Source organism: Oxyura jamaicensis, unplaced genomic scaffold (assembly GCF_011077185.1).
Source record: "Oxyura jamaicensis isolate SHBP4307 breed ruddy duck unplaced genomic scaffold, BPBGC_Ojam_1.0 oxyUn_random_OJ60689, whole genome shotgun sequence".
Classification (NCBI taxonomy): domain Eukaryota; kingdom Metazoa; phylum Chordata; class Aves; order Anseriformes; family Anatidae; genus Oxyura; species Oxyura jamaicensis.
The window spans coordinates 1-16,650 of NW_023306832.1; the positions used below are offsets into that span (position 1 = coordinate 1).

General features: G+C 47.1%; 1 long non-coding RNA gene across 1 annotated transcript; it reads right to left on the minus strand.

Moving 5' to 3' along the window:
• Positions 1 to 15,214: 15,214 nt before the first annotated feature.
• On the minus strand, positions 15,215 to 16,164 carry LOC118158893. Its single transcript, XR_004746930.1, has 2 exons — positions 16,043 to 16,164; positions 15,215 to 16,007 (listed from the first exon to the last, which is right to left on the minus strand). It is a non-coding gene; the product is annotated as an uncharacterized LOC118158893 (long non-coding RNA).
• Between the last annotated feature and the right edge of the window lie 486 nt (positions 16,165 to 16,650).

The following is a 16,650-nucleotide window of genomic DNA, read 5'->3' on the forward strand; positions in this document are numbered from 1 at the left end:
CCTCCTCAGAAGAGGAGGGGAAGAAGAAAAGCCAAGAAACAACTCACGGGTTGGGATAAGGATAATTTAATCAAAGGAAAAAATAATTATTAAGGGAAAGTTATTATTAATTAAATAATTTAATTAAAAGGAAGACAGAAAAGGGGTAAGGAAAAAAAAACCAACAACACAAAACATCAAAAAGCCTAAACCAAGCAAAGGCCATGTGAAAGTGCAGAGGAAAAAAATTGCTCTCTACTTCCTACAAATGAGCGATGCTTGACCACGTCCTTGAAGCAGGGCCTCAACGCACATAGCCATTGTTAGGGAGGACAGGCGTTTTCATGAGAGCCCACCCCTCCCCTCTCCTTCCTTTTTCCACCTTTTATTGCTGAGTGTGACATCATATGGTATGGAATATCCCTTTGGTTGGTTTAAGTCAGCTGCTCTGGTGATGTTCCTTCCTCACTTCTTGTCTTCCCCCAGCCTGCTGGCTCTGGGGGGAGCGGGTAGAGGGAGTCCTGATGCTGTGTCAGTATTGCTCAGCAGTAGACACTGGTGTGATACTGGTGCTGTCCTAGCTACAAGGGTAGAGTCCAGTACTGTATGGTCTGCTGCAGGAAAAGTTCCATCCCAGCCAGACCTGTCATCCTTACAGTAGATTTTTTTCCTCATATTCAGCTGGATCTTCCTGTCTTTCAGTGTGTGCATGTGGCCTCTTGTCCTGTTGCTGGGCACCACTGAAGAGTCCAGCCCCATCCCCTTGACACCCTTTCATCAGATATTCATAGACATTGATAAGGTCCCCTCTTGGTCTTCTCCAAGCTAAACAGGCCCAGCTCTCTCAGCCTCTCCTCGTATGACAGATGCTCCAGTCCCCTAATCATCTTCATAGCCCTCCTCTGGACTTGCTTCAGGAGCTCCATGTCCCTCTTGTACTGGGGAGCCCAGAAATGGACACAGTACTCCAGGTGTGGCCTCACCAGGGCTGAGCAGAGGGGGAGGATCACTTCCCTCGACCTGCTGGCAACAGTCTTCCGAATGCATCCTGTGATACCATTGGCCTTCTTGGCCATAAGGGTATAATGCTGGCTCATGGTTAACCTGCTCTCCACCACAACTCCCAGGTCTGCTTTCCAGCAGGTCAGTTCCCAGCCTGTACTGGTGCATGGGGTTTTTCCTCCCTAGGTGTAGAACCCTGCCTTTGCCTTGTTGAACTTCATGATGTTCCTCACCTCCCAACCCTCCAAGCTGTCCAGGTCCCTCTGAATGGTAGCACAGCCCTCTGATGTATCAGCCACTCCTCCCAGTTTTGTGTCATCCAAAGATTTCAAAGGACGTTGTAGCTGGCTGGGGGTTGGTCTTTTCTCTCAAGCAACAAGTGATAGGAGAAGAGGAAACGGCCTCAAGTTGTGCCAGGGGAGGTTTAGTTTGGGTATTAGGAAAAATTTCTTCACTTAAAGGGTTGTGAGACATTGGAACAGGATGCCCAGAGAAATCGTTGAGTCACCATCCCTGGAGGTATTCAAAAGGCATGTAGATGTGGTGCTTAGTGACATGGTTTAGTGGTAAACTTAGCAGTGCTATGGTAACGGTTGGACTTGATAATCTTAGAGGTCATTTCCAATCTAAGTGATTCTATGATACTATGCAGATTATTCTGCTTATTGTCATCATTTCCAAGCTCAAGGCTACAACCCAAATGCTCAGATATTAACCGCCGTATTTGTGTTTACTGGTGGTTCTTTAGAAATATTTATAGAATTGATTGTTCTTATGCAACATATATAATATAAACCTTTGGAGATAATACATAAGTTGATAACTTGCTCTGCTGTTATTCTCAACATTATCTTGTATTTCCATATGCAAATCTTTTCGTAGTACAGAATAAAATTATTTTTTCTCTGAAAATGAGAATGTTATTTGGATGGAAGAAATACTGTGTGCGTTTCTGCATTTGTGGAGTATGAATTATTAACTTTAAAGCACTAAACTAGCGATTTCAAGAAAAATTATTGATTTCCTGTAAAGTTTTGAGTTTTGGAGTCAGTAATCTCAATAGAACATTTATGCAAACTAAGACAGTCGTAGTCTGCATTTGTCTGAAATAGTGGTCTGCAGTAAATGCAATTACACTTGAGTTAAAAGATCAATATAATAGTGACGTATTTTCTTGTCATACCCAGTAGAGATGGGTCTTGCTGGTTCCCAGAGCACCATACCATTGACACCTGAGAGGAAGCCTTGAGCCGTGAAGAAAATGGAAAGTTAGTAGGCCTCAGAAACTTCTGGTCTTTAAAGTAATGTGCCAAGAGGCTTTGTCCATGCAAAGTTCACAATATATACAATTATATGATTGGTTATTATTAAATATCAAATTGTCAAAACAATTGTTATCTGCGGTAAGTAGATGAGATGCTGTCCTGGTTTTGTTTGGGAGTTAATTTTCTTCCTAGTAGCTGGTATGGTGATGTGGTTGGTAGCATCCCAACAGTTGTCTGTATTGGAGGCCGAAGTGACCCTAACTGGGAACAAGTGGCAAAAGCACCCCATTGTGACTGGTCCAGAGGCTCCGTGCATCCTTGGCATTGACTACCTCAGGAAAGTGTACTTCAAGTATCCAAAAGGGTACCGGTGGGCTTTTGGCATAGCTGCCTTGGAGACGAAGGACATTAAAAAGTTGTCTGCCTTGCCTGGTCTCTCGGAGGACCCTTCTGTTGTGGGATTGCTGAGGGTCAAAGAATAGGAAGTGCTGATCGCTACCACGATAGTGCAGTGGTGGCAGTATCGCACCAACCAAGACTCCCTAATTCCCATCCATGAGCTAGTTCATCAACTGGAGAGCCAAGGAGTGATCAGCAAGACTCACTTACCCTTTAATAGTCCCATATGGCCAGTGCAAAAGTCTAATGATGAGTGGAGACTTAACAGTGGACTGTCAGGGCCTGAATGGCCCTGACTACGTCGTGTGCTGCTGTGCTGGACATGCTAGAACTTCAATATGAACTGGAGTCAAAGGCAGCCAAGTGGTATGCCACAATTGATATTGCTAATGTGTTTTCTTGATCCCTTTGGCAACAGCGTGCAAGCCACAGTTTGCTTTCACCTGGAGGGGCATTCCATACACCTGGAATCGACTGCCCCAGGGGTGGAAACACAGCCCTACCATTTCCATGGACTGATCCAGTCTGTGCTGGAACAGGGGGGAACTCCTGAACACCTGCAGTACATTGATGACATCATTGTGTGGGGCAACACAGCAGAGGAACTATCTGACAGAGTAAAGAAAATGGTCTAAATTCTACTGAAGGCTGGTTTTGCAAATAAAAGTAATAAAAAGAATATACAAGTTTTCTTAGGCATCGTGGGTTTTTGGAGAATGCACATTCCAAATTACAGTCTGATTGTAAGCATGCTCTATCAAGTGACCTGGAAGAAGAACAATTTCAAATGGGGCCCCGAGCAATGATGAGCCTTTGAACAAATTAAACGGGAGATAGTTCATACAATAGCCCTTGGGCCAGTCCGGGACGGACAATATGCAAAACGTGCTCTGCGCCACAGCCAGGGAGAATGCCCCCCCCCAAAGCCTCTGGCAGAAAGAGCCTGGGGAAACTCAAGGTCGATCCCTAGGGTTTTGGAGTCGGGGATACAGAGGATCTGAGGCCCGCTATACTCCAACCAAAAAGGAGATATTGGCAGCATATGAAGGAGTTTGATCTGCTTCGGAAGTGGTCGGTACTGAAGCACAGCTCCTCCTGGCACCCCGACTGCCAGTACTGGGCTGGATGTTCTAAGGAAGGGTCCCCTCTACACATCACGCAACTGATTCTATGTCGAGTAAGTGGGTCGCACTGATCACGCAGCAGGCTCGAATGGGAAACCCCAGTCACCCAAGAATCTTGGAATGATCATGGACTGGCCAGAGGGCAGGAATTTCAGAATATCACCAGAGGAGGAGGTGACGTGTGCTGAAGAAGCCCAGCTGTACCAGAAAATGAGAAGCAATATGCCCTGTTCACTGATGGGTCCTGTCGCATTGTGGGAAAGCATCGGAGATGGAAGGCTGCTGTATGGAGTCCTACACAACAAGTTGCAGAAGCTGCTGAAGGAGAATGTGAATCGAGTCAATTTGCAGAAGTAAAAGCCATCCGGCTGGCTTTAGATATTGCTGAATGAGAAAAATGGCCAGTTCTCTATCTCTATACTGTACTCATGAATGGTGGGAAATGCCCTGTGGGGGTGGTTACAGCAATGGAAGCAGAGCAACTGGCAGCGCAGAGGTAAACCTAACTGGGCTGCTACACTGTGGCAAGATATTGCTGCCCAGGTAGAGAACCTGGTTGTAAAGGTACGCCATGTAGATGCCCATGTGCCCAAGAGTTGTGCTACTAAAGAACATCAAAACAACCAGCAGGTGGATCAGGCTGCTAAGTTTGAAGTGGTTCATGCGGATCTGGACTGACAGCACAAAGGTGAGTTATTTATAGCTCGATGGGCCCATGACACCTTAGGTCATCAAGGAAGAGATGCAACATATAGGTGGGCTGATGAGGGAGGGGTGGACTGGATGCCATAGCATAGGTTATCCGTGCTTGTGAAACATGCTTGAAAGGGAAACAAGCTGCTGGTTTGTAAAGAACTTGGGTAGTTTTTGTTTGATATTATTCAAGTAAATTTGGTGAAGCCTTAGGCCACAGTATGAGCTCTGCTTCACCTGAAGCTGGTATGTAGTGGTGACTGAGCAACAGTGGGTGGCACTGTTTGGGGGCCTGGGTGGCACTGATGCAGAAGGGGGGATGTGCTAACCAAGGAAGGCATCAGATCAGAGCCTGCCCCAGGAGATAATAGAAGCCATCCTGCCCTACAACAAAGAACCACCAATCTGAAGGAACATAATGTATATGCATTGAGAACTGATTGGACTATAGTGGACAAATCAAAGATTTGATTGCCCTCCTTGGAGGCACCCAGCTCGAGCTGATATATAGGTACCTCTAAATTCTTTATGCAATAATATAAGAGTTGACTCGCTGAGCGAATTCTGGATGCCTGGGGAGACCTATTCTGCTAGGGGAAACAAGGGGATTCCCTAACATGTTGCAGTGAAGCAAACCAAGTGGTTAAAGTCTCTCTGGTGTGGAGGACGAAGGCTGAAATATAAATACGAGGAGGCCTGGAAGACTGATGATATCACACTCCCACAAACCCTCCAAGGCAAGTGGCAATGATGGCAGAAACCTCCAGATGGCTGGAAATATATCCCGTGCCCCATGCCACTGCCCAGAATGCTATCCTGAGCCTTGAAAAGCAAGTCTTGTGGCAACATGCCACCACAGAAAAAATTGAGTCAGACAGTGGGACTCATTTCCGAAAAAACCTCATGGATACCTGGGCCAAAGAACATGGCATTAAGGGGTTGTATCACATCCCCTATCATGCATCAGCCTCCAGGAAAACTGAATGATACAACGGACTGTTAAAGACTACAGTGAGAGCAATGGGTGCTGGGACATTAATATCAGGATACACATTTAGCAAAAGCCACCTTTTTAGTCAACTCTAGGGGAGGATCTGCCAATTGAGCTGGCCCTGCCTAGCTCAACTGGGGTAGAGCTAATTTTCTGCCTAGTAGCTGGTATGGTGCTGTGTTTTGGATTTAGGATGAGAATAAAGCTGATAACATGCTGATGTTGTTTCAGAGCAGTGTTTATGCTAAGTCAAGGATTTTTCAGCTTATGCTGCCCAGACAGCAAGGAGGCTGGGGGTGCGCAAGAAACTGGGAGGGGACAGATCCAGGACAACTAACCCAAACAGGCCAAAGGGATATTCCATACCATGTGATGTTATGCTGAACAATAAAACTGGGGGGTTGGCCAGGGAGGCTGTTGTTGCTTGGGGATTGGCTGGGCATCAGTTGGCTGGTGGTGAGTGATTGTGTCACTCATCATTTTCTTTGTTTATTTTTTATTTTTATTTTATTTTTCTGTTTAAACTGTCCTTTTCTCAACCCAAGAGTTTTTCATAGAATCATAGAATATCCCGAGTTGGAAGGGACCCATAAGGATCATCAAGTCCAACTCCTGGCACTGCACAGGTCTGCCCAAAAGTTTAGACCATGTGACTAAGTGCACAGTCCAATCTCTTCTTAAATTCAGACAGGCTTGGTGCAGTAACTACTTCACCAGGGAGCCTGTTCCAGTGCACAACCACACTCTCAGTGAAGAACCTCTTCCTGATGTCTATCTAGTCTAAACTTCCCCTGCCTCAGCTTAAAACCGTTCCCGCGGGTCCTATCACTGGTGATAACAGAGAATAGATCACCTGCCTCTCCACTCCCCCTCACAAGGAAGCTGTAGACTGCAATGAGGTCCCTCCTCAGCCTCCTCTTCTCCAGGCTGAACAAGCCCAGTGACCTCAGCCGCTCCTCATACATCATCCCCTCTAGGCCTTTCACCATCTTCGTCGCCCTCCTCTGGACACTCTCCAACAGTTTCATGTCCTTTTTGTACTGTGGTGCCCAGAACTGCACACAGTACTCGAGGTGAGGCCGCACCAGCGCAGAGTAGAGCAGGACAATCACTTTCCTCGACCGACTAGCAATGCCATGCTTGATGCACCCCAGGATATGGTTGGCCCTCCTGGCTGCCAGGGCACACTGCTGGCTCATATTCAACTTGCTGTCAACCACAACCCCCAGATCCCTCTCTGCGGGACTGCTCTCCAGCGTCTCGTCGCCTAGTCTGTACGTATAGCCAGGGTTGCCCCATCCCATGTGCAGGACCCGGCACTTGCTTTTGTTAAACTCCATGCGGTTGGTGATCGCCCAGCTCTCCAACCTGTCCAGATCTCGCTGCAGGGCCTTTCCACCCTCATCCGAGTCCACAACTCCTCCAAGTTTGGTGTCGTCGGCAAATTTGCTCAAAACACCTTCTAGTCCTACATCCAAATCATTTATAAAAACATTGAAGAGGACTGGCCCTAAAATGGAGCCTTGAGGGACCCCACTAGTGACCATCTGCCAGCCTGATGTGGCCCCATTTACTACAACCATTTGAGCCCTGCCCGTCAGCCAATTGCTCACCCATCGTATGATGTTTTTGTTAAGCTGTATGCTGGACTTTTTGTCCAGTAGGATCCTATGGGAAACCGTGTCAAAAGCTTTGCTGAAGTCCAAAAAGATCACGTCAGCTGATTTTCCTTGACTGACTCGATGGGTGATCTTATCATAGAAGGAAATCAAATTTGTTAGGCAGGACCTATCCCTCACGAACCCATGTTGCCTAGGACCAATGACTGCATTGTCCCCCAGGTGCGCTTCAATAACTTCAAGGATCATCCTCTCCATTATTTTACCAGGCACTGACGTGAGACTGACAAGCCTGTAATTGCTAGGGCCTTCTTTCTTACCCTTCTTGAAAATTGGCACAACATTTGCCAGCTTCCAGTCTACTGGGACCTCTCCAGATTCCCAAGATCAATGAAAAATAATTGAGAGGTCCTGCGATGACATCAGACAGCTCTTTAAGCACCCTGGGATGAATCCCATCCGGACCCATGGATTTGTATGCATCTAGGTGGAGCAGCAAATCCCGCACACGTTCAGGGTCGGTTGGGAATTTGTCATTCCCACCGTCACGGTCCTCCAGTTCAGGACACCTGGGGTCCCGAAGCTCATCATCAGTATTGAAGACAGAGGCGAAGGTGGCATTAAACGTCTCTGCTTTGTCTATGTCATTGTCTGTGAGACCTTCCCCATCAAGTAGCGGACCTATGTTTTATTTGGTTCTCTTTTTTCTGTTCACATATCTAAAAAAAACTTTTTTATTGTCTCCCACAGACATGGCCAGCTTCAACTCTAGTTGGGCTTTGGCCACACAAATTTTCTGCCTACAAACACGAACAGCATCCCTGTATATCTTCTTCATTGCCTGACCCTCCTTTCAGCAGCCGTACATTTTCTTTTTCCCCCCAAGCTCCAGTAGAAGATCCCTGGTCAGTCAGGCCGGCCTTCAGCCCTGCCTGCCTGACTTCCAATATTTTGGAATTGCTTGATCTTATGCTTTTAAGAGACAGTGCTTAAAGAGTGACCAGCACTGATGGACACCAATGCCTTCAGAAGCAGTTTCCCAGGGGACCTTGCTGACTAGTTCCCTGAGCAGCCTGAAGTCTGCTTTCCCCATATCCAGGGATAAAGTTTTGGTGGCAGTTTTCCTTCTGTCACCATAAATTCTAAACTCAACCACTTCATGGTCACTATGATCGACACGGCCGCCAATTGCCACGTCTCCCACAAGACCCTCTCTGTTCTCTAGCAACAGATCTAGGAGGGCACCTTTCCTAGTTGGCTCCCTTAGCACCTGCACCAAGAAGTTATCATCTAGGTGCTTTATGAACCTCCTGGACTTGCTCGTGTCAGCTGTGTGGTGATCCCAGTTGACATCTGGCAAGTTGAAATCCCCCATAAGGACAAGGGGAGTTGATCTTGAAGCATCTCTTAGTTCTGCATATATATAATTCATCAGTGTTGTCGTCCTGGCCAGGTGGTCTGTAATAGACTCCCACAACGACATCCCCTTTATTTGTTCGTCCCTTAATCCTTACCCAGAGGCTCTCAACTTTGCCATCGCCGACTTGAAGTTCCACACAGTCCAGCCCATGCTTCACAAACATCGCTACCCCGCCACCTCGCCTAACCTGCCTGTCCCTCCTGAAGAGCCTGTAGCTATCTACTGCAACACACCGGTCACAGGACTCATCCCACCAGGTTTCGCTTATGCCGATGATGTCATAGCTGTGGGACTGGGCCGAGACTTCTCGCTCATCCATTTTATTCCTCATACTGCATGCATTTGTGTAGAAGTACTTCAAATGTGCCTCCCTACACGCAGTACCTTGTGGAGCCAAGCGAAGGACCTCACTAGCACACAGTCCCTCTGATTCTAGCATACCATCCCTTAGCTCATCACCGGCGTGCCTGGTTTTATCCCCTCCCCCCTTCGACTCTAGTTTAAAGCCCTATCTATCAGCCCTGCAACCTCATGAGCAAAAATCCTTACCCCTCTGTGAGTGAGGCACTTCCCATTTGGTGCCAGCAGGCCTGGTATCGTGTAGACTTTCCCATGATCGAAAAACCCAAAATTCTGCCGGTTGCATCAGTCCCGAAGCCATGTGTTGATGTGATAAGTCTGCTTGTTGGCAACGATCCACCCCTATCGGAAGGACAGAGGCAAACACAACCTGTGCCCCTGATCCCTTAAGTAGCCACCCCAAGGCCCTAAAGTCCCTTTTGATCACTCTCGGTCTTCTCGTTGCTATCTTGTCATTACCAGCCTGAAAGACCAGTAGCGGGTAGTAATCAGTGGGCCGTATCAGGCGCTTGACTCTCTTAGCGAAGTCTGTCACCCGAGCCCCAGGGAGGCAACAGACTTCCCTGTGGGTTGGGTCCGGTCGGCATATTGGTCTCTCTGTCCCTTTCAGAAGGGAGTCCCCCATGACAATAACCCTTCTTTCCTTTTTGACTGATGATGTAGCAGTGCAGGGGGTAGGTTGCCTTGCCTTAGGCACCCTCTCCACCTGTAGTGGGTTTATGTGACAAGGTTTTGGTAGCAGGGGGCCATAGGGGTGGCTTCTGTGAGAAGGATCTAGAAGCTGCCCCATGTTTGGTAAGGGCCCCACTGCTGACCAGAACTGAGCCAATAAGTGATGTTGTTTGTGCCTCTGTGAGAGCATATTTAAGACAGGGAAAAAAATGCTGCGCCACACAGCAGCTGGGAGAGTGAGAGGAGTGAGGAACAGCCTTGCAGGCGCCAAGGTCAGTGAAGAAGGAGGGGGAGAGGTGCTCCAGGCGCCGGAGCAGAAGTCCCCTGCGGCCTGTGGTGAGGACCATGGTGAAGCAGGATGTCCCCCTGCAGCCCATGGAGTACCACGGTGGAGCAGGGTTCCACGCTGCAGCCCGTGGAGGAGACCACGGTGGAGCAGGTGGCCCTGCACCGACGGAGACTGCGGCCTGTGGAAGACCCCTGCCGGAGCAGATTCCAGGCCGGACCTGCAGCCCGTGGAGAGGAGACCACGCAGGAGCAGGTGACCTGGCAGGAGCTGCTGCCCGTGGGGGACCCAGGTTGGAGCAGTTTGCTCCCGAGGGATGGACCCCGTGGTACGGACCCATATCTGGAGCAGTTCTTGAAGAGCTGCTGCCTGTGGGAAGCCCACGCTGGATCAGTTCAGCAAGGACTGCATCCCGTGGGTGGGACCCCACAGCACAGGGGACGAGAGTGACCAAGAAGGAGCGGCAGAGAAGAATTTCTATAGACTGACCATAGCCCCCATTCCCCTGTTCCCCTGCGCCGCTCGGGGGGAGGAGGTGGAAGAGGGGGGATGGGGGGGAAGGTGCTTTTGGTTTCTTTCCTTTGTTTCTCACTTCTCTAGCTCGTTCGTAATAGGCAATAAATCTTACTATCTCCCTATGCTGAGTCTGTTTTGCCCATCACAATAATTACTGCGCAATCTCCTCGTCCTTATCTCAACCCTTGAGCCCCTTTCATCGTATTTTCTCCCTGTTCCTCTTTGAGGAGGGGGAGTGAGAGAGCGGTTGTGGTGGAGCTCGGTCACCCACCCGAGCGAAACCATCACACCACCTGGGACGGTCTTTCATCTACTTCGTTGTTCTGACTGTCGTGTTCTAGACCCTCATACCTATTATATAAGGGTAGATATATAATATCTATATTTTTGTTCTAATATTTTTGCTCTTTTCTTTTCAATTTTCTCCCCATCCCCCTTGGAGGGAGAGTGACCAGATGGCTGTGTGTTGTTTAGCTGTCTGCTGGGTTAAACCACAAACATGTGCTTTAGAAGAAAAGTGTAAGAACGAACCCATAGTAGGTAATGAATATTCTTTCTAGTTCCATCCTTTATTCTTCCAGATTCCTTTTTTATCAGTTGTCCTGGTTTCAGCTAAGATAGAGTTAAATTTCCTCCTAGTAGCTGGTATGATGCTGTGTTTGGGATTTAGGATGAGAAGAATGTTGATAACATGCTGATGTTTTAATTGCTGCAGAGCACTGCTTACACTAAGCCAAGGACTTTTCAGCTTCTCACTCTGTCCTGCCAGCGGGCAGGCTGGGGGTGCAGCAGGAGCTGGGAGGGGACAGACCCAGGACAGCAGACCCAAACTGGCCAAAGGGGTATTCCATACCATCTGACGTCATGCTGAACAATTAATATGGGGGGGCTGGCTGGGGTGTGGGGGCACCGGCTGCTTGGGGATAGGCTGGGCATCAGTCAGCGGGTGGTGAGCAATTGCATTGTACATCGTTTGTTTGTACACATTATTATTATTATTATTATTATCCTTTCATTCCTGTCCTAATAAACTGTCTTTATCTCAACCCACAGGCTTTCATTTCTTTCTAATTCTCTCCCCCATCCCAGAGAGGGAGGGGAGAGGGTGAGCGAACGGCTGTGTGGTGCTGAGCTGCTGGCTGGGTTAAACCTTAACATCCCTATTAATGTTTATTGGCTTTAATGCTGTCTTAGGAGGCTTATCATTTCTGCAGTGACACTTAAAATTAGTATAGTGCTTAGTTTTTTTCTTACACCATCATAATGTCTTTTCAGCTTTTGGCCACAGATGCACATGGAGTGTGGAGAGAAAAATAATTTTCTTGATCCAATTGCTTCTTTAGAATTCTGTAGTATGGCTTTATAACAGTTTTTGTCTTTATGTGCATTTAACCAAATTTAACAATCTTTAGTTTGATTAGTCTTGTTAGTTGTGCATACAGATTATTTTTAAGTTCCCTTCAAGTTTCTAACCCATCCTATTTCATTAACATAAATAACATTTATGGGGTTAGCCAGTTTTATTTTAAGGATATTTGATTAACAGTCATCTGGATGAACTTTGGAATCATTTTTGTGTAGACCTGTTTATTACCTTTTCTCCATTGTGGCCACTACTGTTTTATAACAGTGCTAGCAAACATATGTAGATAGTTCGTGTTTCTAATGCTTAGTTGTGAAGCTTGATGGGCCAGTGGTAATACTTACTAATGAATTTCCTCCAGTTCTTCCATCATTTTTACTTTTTTGTCTAACTAATGTTTAGTATAATTAAAATGACTTTAGGATGCTTTGTTCCTTCTCCCCTTCCTTTTTGGTTACTCAGTAGATCTGATTTATTTTTTTAAGTTTTCTGCTTGTAGTATGCCTGAGAATTCAGAGCATGCAGAGCACGTGATTGGCTCTGGGGCAGATGTGTTCTGCAGCGGAGCAGGGGATATGGGGGCAGAAGGCCTTTTTTTCTGGCATGGAGGCCACTTGAGGCAGCGGAGGGAGCCGCCAGGACCCAGCAGCCTTCGTTAGGGAGGCTGACGAGGCTTGGGTGGATCTAGCAGCGTCCCTTCCCCAGCTGTACAAAGGCAGCCCCTAGGGAGCGCGGTGACCAGGACGGGCAAATGGCATGGCGCGGCAGTCAGGTCATGGCACAGCAGTGCGTGCAGGCAGGGTGAGCAGGGAGGGCACCCTCACTGCTCTTTTCCAACGGTCTTTTCCAACGGCGGTTGTAACCTGCTTGTGAAAAGTCCAGCCATGGTATCCACCAGGCAGAAAACCATGGCCTCTGCATCTCTTGCGGGCTCTCTCTTGTGGGCTGAGACCAAAACCCAGACGGAGGGGCCACAACCCCCCATGGCAGATGTCTACATGCAGACAGAGCCCCTGAGGACCAAAAGAGCTTCCCAGACCCCCAGTTGTGGGGAACTCCAGAATCCTGAAGTCCCCTTAGGGCCCAATGGCAGAATTGGGTGTCGTGGGTGCAAGTGTACCCAGCTGGATGAGCTTTTTGAGCAAGTTGCTGTCTTGTGAGAGGAGCTCAACAGGCTGCAAAGCATCTGGGAATCAGAGTGAAAGATTGATGTGTGGTATCAAGCACTGGCACAGGCTGAGCAACAGCCCTGCCTTAAGTCCTCACAACGGACTGGTAAAGGAGCCTCCAACCCTGAATTGGCCCAATTGATGGACTCGCAAGACAAGGGAAGCTGGACCCTCATCTCTTCTCGGAGCAGAAGAAGGGATCTCCCCCTTGCCCCTGAAGTGCCCCTATGCAATAGATATGATGCTCTGGAGCTCAGAAAAGGAGAGGATAATAAAAACAACAATGGTAATGGTCAAGCCCCAGGAAAGGGCAACAGTATAAACGTGGATCAGCAAACCATGTGTATAAGAACCAGTGCCACAAAAAAAAGCACGAAGGGTGTTGGTAATTGGAGATTCCTCTCTGAGAGGCACTGAAGCACCCATTTGCTGCCCAGACAATCTCTCTCAAGAGGTTTGCTGCCTGCCTGGGGTCTGCATCCACGACATCACAAAGAGGCTACCAAGCTTGGTTAAGCCACATGACTATCACCCATTCCTACTCTTTCATGTAGGGACAAATGAGGTCACAATAAGGAAACTACGAAACATCAAAAGGGACTTTATGTCCCTTGGAAATATGTTGAAGGGATCAGGAGCACAAGTAGTGTTCTCCTCTGTCCTCCGAGTTGGAAGTTGGGACCCAAGGAGGAGGCAACGTACAAATCAGGTGAATGATTAGCTATGTAGTTGGTGCCATGCTCAGGGTTTTGGGTTCTACGATCTCAGACATTTTTCTGAGAGACCAGGAATGCTGACACCAGATGGGGCATGCCTGACGAAGTGGGGCAAGAGCGTCCTGAGCAGCAAGCTGGCTGGACTCATTAGTAGGGCTTTAAACTAGACTCGGTGGGGGAAGGGGATGTACCTGTAAGAGACGCAAAAGAACCAGTGGATGTTTCTTTTACGAATACACTAGAAAACAATGGGGAGACACCTGTGAATCATCCCATAGGAATTGGGAATGACTCCTCTAAAAAGGTAATGTGGCCCATAGCCCGGCTGAAGTGCCTCTACACTAATGCACACAGCATGGGGAATAAGCAGGAGGAGTTGGAAGCCATGGTGCAATTAGAAAACTATGATCCAATTGCTATCACAGAAACGTGGTGGGATGAATCACACAACTGAAACACTGGAATGGAGGGCTACAAGCTTTACAGGAGAGATAGGCAGGGAAGGAAGGGTGGGGGTGCTGCCCCCTATGTTAAGAAGTGGATAGATAGTGAAGAGTTGCCGCTAAGAAACAGCCATGAGCAGGTTGAGAGCCTGTGGGTAAAAATTAAGCATCAGACCAATAAAGGGCACCTTGTGGTTGGGGTCTACTACAGGCCGCCCGATCAAGGGGAGCCTCATCCTGATGGGGGATTTCAATCACCCCAATGTCTGCTGGGAAAGCTACACGGCAGGCAGAAAGCAATCCAGGAGACTCCCAGAGTGCATTGAGGACAGCTTCCTCGTCCAGGTGTTAGATGAACTAACCAGAGGAGAAGCGTTTCTGGACCTGGTGCTCACCAGTGTGGATGACCTCATTAAAGAGGCTAAGATTGGAGGCAGTTTGGGTTGCAGTGACCATGGCCTGATTGAGTTTGTGATCTCCAGGGATGTGGGCCTGGCAAAGAGCAAAGTCAGGACCCTCGACTTTAGAAGAGCAAACTTACAGTTACTCAAAGAATTAGTGGAAGAGATCTCATGGGACATTGTCCTTAGGGAAAGAGGATCTGATCAGAGCTGGCAACTCTTTAAGGGGATTTTTCTTAGAGTGCAAGAGCTCTCCATCCCCATGAGCAATAAATCAAGCAGGGAAGGCAGGAAACCGGTATGGCTGAGCAATGACCTTCTGGTCAAACTTAGGCAAAAGAAGGAACTGCACAGGCAATGGAAACAGGGCCATGTGCCCTGGGAAGAGTACAGAAACAGTGTCCGGATGTGCAGGGATGGGATCAGGAAAGCCAAGGCACTGACAGAGCTAAACTTGGTGAGGGATGCAAAAAATAACAAGAAGGGATTCTACAGGTACATTGGCCAGAAAAGAAAGTCTAAGGAGAGTGTACCCCCTCTGAAAAATGTAGATGGAGGACTGGTAACAACAGACATGGAGAAGGCTGAGGTACGTAATAACTTCTTTGCCTCAGTCTTCACTGGCTGTCAGGCTTCCCACATCTCTCAAGTATCCGAACCTCTAGGTGGGGGCTGGGGGAGCAGAGTCCCTCCCACTGTAAGCGAAGAGCGGGTTCGGGACCTCCTGATGCAACTGAACAGCTACAAGTCCATGGGGCCTGATGACATCCATCCCAGGGTGGATTTAAAATTCACATTTAAAATGTGAATGTTAGTTTTATTTTCCTAGTTACTTTAGTCAATTGCACCACATAATCCACCCCGTGGCTATAGTCACTCAAGCTTCACGACATTTGGAATATGTCAGGGATATCACATACATTCTCGGGATGAGGTTTATCAAGTGTATGTACATTGTGTAGGGATGCTAAACGTTGCATCATAATCCAGAATTTAACATACAAACTAATTGTCAGCATAAAGCATAATACAATGAGTATTAACAAAACAACAACAGGGTGAAGCATCTTCTTGAAGATTCCTGTGGCAGCTGGTGACCATCCAAACTGTCTCACCAACGGTGTTTTTCATCTCTCTTTACTCTTTCCATCACTTGATATACTTCTCGTACATCATGATGGACAGTAATCAGAGTCTTTTGTCCATTTTCTCGAACTTGTTTCATCAGCCACTTTAAGTCTTCATGTATCAGCAATTTCTTCACCAAGGTAAGGTTCATTCCAATAGGAGTAGGTGGCAGATGAAGCAGAATATAATGGGGTGCAATAAGTTGATAAGAGGTGACAGGAGCTGAGTAACTAAAATAACATCCTAGAATTTTGGTAAAATTACAAACACAAACATTAGAGTGATTACTGGTATCTACAATAGTATTATCTATGACTATAGAATCACAATGGTTTCTCATGCAAACACAGCCTTTCCCAATATATACAAGTAGTTTCAAGGGTTTCATTAGGATGTATCTCAAAGTGGCAAATATTTTATTCAGTGTCAGGACAAATGTCTTGGGCTTCAAGCATGTTATTCTCACAGATGAAGCCTTTTTGTTCACGCACAATACATGCATTCACATCAATTGTTTGCCACTTTCCTCCCTTTTGATGGGCCCATACTTTATGCTCCTTAGGATAAAGTATAGTTCCATTATGATTGAGTCCTAATGCAATGATTGGATATACATTGTATATGGTGGCATTACTTATGGTAAGTATAAAGGCAACAATTTTATCATTTATCATTTATCATTTTCTGCATAGTAGGTAAAGTTGATGAATTGGCACCATGCTTGAAACTCCTTTTCAAATTCTGAAGCATTATCCCAAATCAATTTTCGAATTTCAGTGGGTAAAGTTCTTCCTTCTCCTTCTCTAATAATAGCTGCTGCTACAGATTGTATCCATAACTGCACTTGGATGCAGCTCAAGGCAAGGGAGGTATTGCCCTGAGTTTTTCCAAGGGCATTTACTATTAATTGATGCTTCAATTTGTCTTCAGTGGGGTAAAATGTCTGATAGAAGCCATTGACTTGCTCCTAAGGCCAATAAGGATGATTTTATTGGTTGTTCCAATTTCCTTAGGTCATCTGTAGCAGTAGTTATTTAATATACCTAATCTTGTTCCCAATAACCCAGTTGCATCTACCCATTTAGAGACCAGCTAGTGTTAAAG